Genomic DNA, 6,330 nt, shown 5'->3' with positions numbered 1-6,330 from the left:
TTGTGTTCCTGTTTATTGGACTTGCATTGGGGGTAGCGTTTTTTGTATGGTATAAAGGAGGATGCCGACATTGGTATGGTTTGCCTGGGGGGTTCCTCTCCCTATTCCCAAGTCCAGTACAAGGATGGGAGGGCAATAGCTTCTTGAATTTAACCCGCTCTGTCAAACAGGGTGTAAATCGAACGCAGTGTTGGATTTGTATTCATACCCCCACATATTTAGGTCAGGGGGTCCTGTTGGTAGGGGTTCCTATCCCCCTTAATCGAACACTCCAAACTAAGCTATGGGCAAACACTACATTTAACTGGAATGTTACAATCCAAATATGGTCTATTGATATGGTGGCCCAGGGTAATTATGCTTTATGTGTGTCACGACGTAAGGGCATAAAAAATACATTTTTTGTAGGAAATTTTGTGGGGTGCAAGGACACCACCCAAATCAGCTCTGGTGCGGGAGGCCCCTCTACCTACTCCAGGACCCCGTGGCCAGTCCCCGAGGGGTCTGGCTGGTATTGGTTATGCAATCACACAGCCTATAAGGTTCTCCCAGCAGGATGGTGTGGTACATGTGCCTTAGGGGCTATAGTACCCGCCGTGAGAGTACACCAGAACCTGACCCAGGGAGAGACCCGCAATCTAGTATGGAGGGACAGATGAAGTATTCCTTTAAACCCCCTTTCTCAACGGCCCAAAGGCTTTCACTCCTTTGTGCGCTGGTTTCTGCCATGGTTGGGAGTAAGCGAGCTGGAAAAAGCTATAGTTAACATTTCAGCTGCTTTGAAACTAATGGCAAATGCTACTGCAGATGCAATATCTGCCCTTCAAATTGAAGTCATCCAGCTATCCCAAACTACATTGCACAACCGCCTAGCCCTGGATTATCTCCTTGCAAATCAGGGCGGGGTTTGTGCTCTGGTCAACTCAAGCTGTTGTGTATTTGTAAATCAGCACCATAGGGTGGAAACTGACATCCACATCCCCAAGCAACAGGCAGCCCTATTCCACCACATCAGCCTCGACACTACCAGCGCCGGATTCCAGGAGGTCTGGGACTGGCTCACCTCATGGCTACCGGATGTGGGGACTTGGGGACGGCGTATTTTATATTTACTTTTTTTGACTGTTATTGTTTTTGCGTTATTTTTTGTATGCCTACAATGCTGCAGTATGTGCTGTTGGCAGTTGCTAACCTTGCAGCGCGGTTACTCAGCCCCAATATAGCTTACTGACGTACAAAAAGAAAGGGAGGACCGTTAAGGAAAAGTTAGCACATGTGACTCCATTTTGGTTTGGGGCCCACCATTGTTTAAATGCCAGCACATCATACACCGGGAGGAGTGATCCTTAGATACTGAATCCCTGTGAAAATCCTCCTCCCTGTCTCCAGCCTGCCTTGACTCCCAGTATCTGGTTTTTGTCAGTCTCTAACTCCCTGTCTCTTGGCCTTGATGTGAGGTCTCCCATCCTGATAATAAAGGTTACTGATGCATGGCTTTAGGACCATGCTGTGTAATTAACATACTGGTATAGCACGAGGAAGGCACCAAGCAGGGATAGGTGGTAGATAAGACAAGGGTTTGTTTATTGGCTAAGGTTTCCGATGCACGAGGGCAACATGCTTTGCTAAAAAGTATATAACCTTTGTATAATCTGTATTCAGGGTCCCCTCCTGGCTAGCAGGGGGGCACCACGCTCGAGCGTAATAAACTTAGTGTCTTTTGGGAACTCTGCAGTTGTGGACATTGTTTATGTGCCTCAGCCTAGATTCGAACTGTGCGTGACCTATCAGGTATAATTCACAGCATTGATGTGCGTGTCCTACCAGCTGTAATTCACAGCATTGGTGTGCGTGTCCTACCAGGTGTAATTCGTAGCATTTGTGTGCGTGTCCTACAAGGTATAATTCGCAGCAGTTGTGTGCGTGTCCTCTCAGGTGTAATTCGTAACAATAGTAACAGGAGTGTTGACCCTATGCTGGTGAGTAACACCGCGGGGATCTAGACATCAGCCTGGGCAACTGACGATGTATCTTGGACTTGCCCCGGGATTCTTGATGCGGCAGAGTAGATTGTCATCTTCTGTCCGGTGACTGGCGGTGTTCCCCTGTCTCCTGAGGGGTCTGAATGACAGGCTTGTCCTCTTGGGGAGCCTTAGCCGGGTCATGTGGCACCGAGGTTGTCAATGGCGCAGATGGAGACCTGTGCTCTCTCTGCGCTGGGGGGCCCGGGATGATGATGGTGCAGGCAAGGGTGTGGGTCCTATATGCTGCCGGGAGTTGGTGGTGGACCTTTAAGGGGGCTGGGAGCCCCCCTCGGGAGGCACGATTGTGTGGCTCTGGAGTAGCCTTGCAGCCAGGCCCGGGTCCCTTAGTAGATGATCCCTGGGCCTTCTTGCTCAGTGCTGGGGAGCCCTTCTTGGCCTTTTTCTTCAGCATCAGCGATAGCAAACAGTGCCAAGAGGAACCGGGTGCATGTGGTATGCTGTGCACGGAGACTGCAGTGCTTGGTGCAACCTGCCTGGATGGCTTGGAAACTGGGCAGAGGGCGGACTCCATCAGGAGAGTCCTGAGGCAGATATCCAGCTCCTTTTGGATGCAGGGCCAGAAGTTTTTGGAGATCCAGCACCCATCCTTAACGTGTCATTCCCCCAAGCACTTAAGGCAGCTGCTATGGAGGTCACTCATAGGCATAGGCCTGTTGCAGTCTGAGCAGACCATAAACCCGGGAAACTGGGGCATGCCCTGACTGGGGCAAAGTCCCTGTGGGACCCTAAATACTTAACTGCTCTAGGTTTTTTGCCACCCCAAGCAAAAAAAAAAATTTGGCTGCCCCCCCAACCCCTTTTTTTTTGGCTTTTACACGTTTGCACTTTGCATTTTTTTTTTGACTGTTTAAAAAATTTTTTTAAATGAAAACAGAGAATTTGTAGTTAGTGAAATAAAACAATTTCCTACTAATGTACTCATTTAATTTTAAGAAAATCACAATTACAAACAATTTGGGTTCAACTATACACTGTAATGAAAAACGTTAGTGCCTTCTGGTGCACCCAGTTTCTCATAAATTAAAAGAATTTATATGAACGGATTTTTTCTGGTTTTTATACTTGCATAGTCTTTTAATAATTTTGTGAAATCTAAATTTTTTGCAATAGTGCTTTAAATTGAAATTAATGCGAGTCCTGACAAATGATTTTGAGACATGGTGGACCTCAAATAATTTTTTAGTAATTTCAGTTTTGAGAAACTGTGCTCACCAGAATCCACTGATACTGGTAATGTTAAAAGAATGCAGAATGCTATAGCAGTGTTTGGAGTGAAAAACACTTGCTATAAATTCTTGCTATAAATTCTAATATTTTTAGAGAACTGCTAGCTCTTGCTAAGCAAGAAAGATGCTCCAACTGACCACCATGGGCAGTAAGAAGGAATTGAGAGGGCATAGGGATGAGCGCGACACTCCAAAGGGTGCGACAGCTGGCCCTAATGCTACTGCTAGGCAAAAATCTCTGATGATCGCATGCATGATCGCTCGCACACCTAGAATGGAATCGACATTGTGATCACCCTCCCACTCTGTGATTAACAAGGGGGTAGGGCTGACCTAGGAAAAAAGGCCATAAAAGCCAGAGGCTAAGCAACCAAAGGGAACTAGCAAACAGGGGACTGCAAACAAGGGAGTTTGAGAGGGAGGTTGTGGGAGTGAGACATAATATATTCACTATGGTTAGGAAGGGCCGCATCACCAATGTTGCTCCTGTCTCTTGCACCTAAGCCTGTACCCAGACAGACCATCTAACCATGGATTCCTCTACCCAGATCCTGGTGTGGATTTGCAGAGACTGTGGCCTGCATTTCCCATTCACAGAAAGCCAGGCTGGGGGGACCATCCAGTGTGAGAGGTGCCTGCTGGTGGAATCTCTCAAGAAGCAGGTGGGAGAGCTACAGGAGGAGGGGCTAGGCTTAGGAGCATCCGTGCACATGAGGAATTCATTGACAGTATTCATATGGAGACTTCCGAGGCTGAGGATGCTATCTAGCTAGGGTGGGCTGCTGTCATGCCACCGTGGGAGGAGGACATGGCTCTGTCACAGGGAGGACACTGGCTTCTGGTTACTTCTGGCAGTGCTCCACCCCACTCCCAACCCACCCACCATGGTGATGGAAAACAGATATGCTGCCCTGACAACGAGCGATGAGGAATCACTCCTAAAGGTGAAGGAGGTGGAGCCATGTACCCCCAAGGCTGGGAGGGTCACAGACACCACTCCCAGGAGGAAACATAGGGTAGTGGTGGTTGGAGATTCTCTTCTAAGGGGGACAGCGGAACCCATCTGTCACCTTGACATGGCATCCTGGGAGGTATGTTGCCTGCCAGGGGCCCATATCCGAGATGTTATGGAGGGATTGTCGAGGATCACCTCTACTACCCCATGCTACTCATCCATGTGGGCACTAATGATACTGCGAGGTATGACCCTCAGCAGATCAGAAGTGACTACCGGGCTCTCGGAGGAAAAGGTGAGGGAGTTGAGAGTGCAGGTGGAGTTCTCTTCGACCCTTCTGGTCAAGTATAGGGGCTCAAGTAGAGAAAGATGCATCCTGGAGGTGAATGGGGATGGGGAAGAGAAGGATGTGGAATGGGCAAGGAGCAGGGATGGGGAAGAGAAGGATGGGGGAGGTGAGGGGATGGGGAAGAAAAGGATGGGGAGGAGAAGGATTGGATGGGTGAGAAGGGGATGGGAAAGGAGATGGGATGGAAGGGAAGAGGAGAGGAGATGAAATGGCATGGGTGAGAAGAAAGAATGGGGAAGAAAAGGATGGGGGGATGGCAGAGGAGATGGAATGGGGGATGGGTGAGGAGAGGGGTTGGGGAGACAGGGAGAGGGAGAATGAGGGAGAGATATGGAGAGAGAGGAAAGAACAGGATGGAAACAGGACAAAGGGAGGGGGAGGGATATTGGAAGGAGAGGGTGAAGGAGATAGACATAGGATGGAGGAGGGGGTGAGAGCCAAGAAAGGGCCCTGGGGAGCTGCCCTTTGTGTCCCTGAGGTCTGCCTTCTGTGATCCCAGAGGTCTCCCCAACACACCCCTAATCCAGAGCACAATAAAAGCCCACATCGTCCCTACCCATGCCTGTCACATCCTCCTGGGGTGCCCCCTTGTGCTACCATCTCCCTTGTCATGGGGCAGGGATCCCCCATGGGTTGGCTCATAACAGTGACCTCCTGCAGCTGCTCAGAGAGGTTGTCGCCCTGTTCTTATGGGGAGGGGGGCCCCAGCCCCATCTCCTCCAGCCATGAGCGATTGAAGATCTGGGCTGAGCGGTAGGGACCCGCGGTGACTCCTCACATCAAAAGGGATGTCACAGGGCGACAGCTCACCCCTGCGGCACCTCCTGCTGGTCTCTCAGGGAATTAGCTCATCCAGCCTCTGGAGCGCCCTCTGCAGGCCAGTGGCTTGCTGCCACTGGCCCCCGTGTCCCTTCCAGACCCCAGTGCCCCTTTCCCTGGGGTGCTGCCCCCTGGCAGTACCCCCCAGATCTCTGGGTCTCCCCTCCCCGGGGAGCCCCACCCCTATCCCCACCTCACCTCAGTCTTTGGCTACTGCCAGTCACCATTAAGCCCCCACACACTGGGTCAGACTGCAGTGTATAAGCCAATTATCACAGGCAAGGAGGGTTTGGGCCTGCTGTCTCTGCCTACCCATGGGCTGTTTTAAGCCCTCTCAGGCCGGAATCGGGCTTACCTCGACCAGGTCCTGCACAAGGGAATGCCCCGCCCACCCTCCACCCCAGGCCCTCCGGACCTTTTCATCGGGCCCCTGCCCCGTGGACCCAATGGTCCCCCCGCCCCTTCTCCGTGAGCCGGCTGCACGACTTGCAGCCAGTTCGTTTCCAGACCGCGCCAAGGAAACACCTATACACGCTCGTGCTCCACACCTTTCACATCCTCACCCTCACGTCCCGCCCCAACACAAAGTGGCAGGACCTCCTGCCACCTCTAGAGGGTGAGGAGCGCCGGTGAGCCAGCAACCCTGGTCCCGAGGCCCACCGGGGATATGAGCTGGCGGTTCCTTCATGGGGCCGTGAGCCTGGGCGTGTATTTGGCACGGTTTACCCCTATCTGTTAGGATATAGATATTCAGGCCTGTCTGTAAAGGCCTATAAGAATGTAGGTATGTTTATCATTTAGCTAGTAATAGAGGTATACAAGAAAGAATCTGTGTAAGGACCTTCGCTCACTGTGGCAGTCTGAGGCCCTGTTCTTAGGCCAATGCCTTTGGCTAAGCAGCAGAGGCAGCCATAAGCTGGGAAGCGACTGGTCACC

This window comes from Natator depressus, chromosome 23 (genome assembly GCF_965152275.1).
Source record: "Natator depressus isolate rNatDep1 chromosome 23, rNatDep2.hap1, whole genome shotgun sequence".
NCBI classification, from domain to species: Eukaryota; Metazoa; Chordata; order Testudines; family Cheloniidae; genus Natator; species Natator depressus.
Note: the sequence above shows the minus strand (reverse complement) of the source record.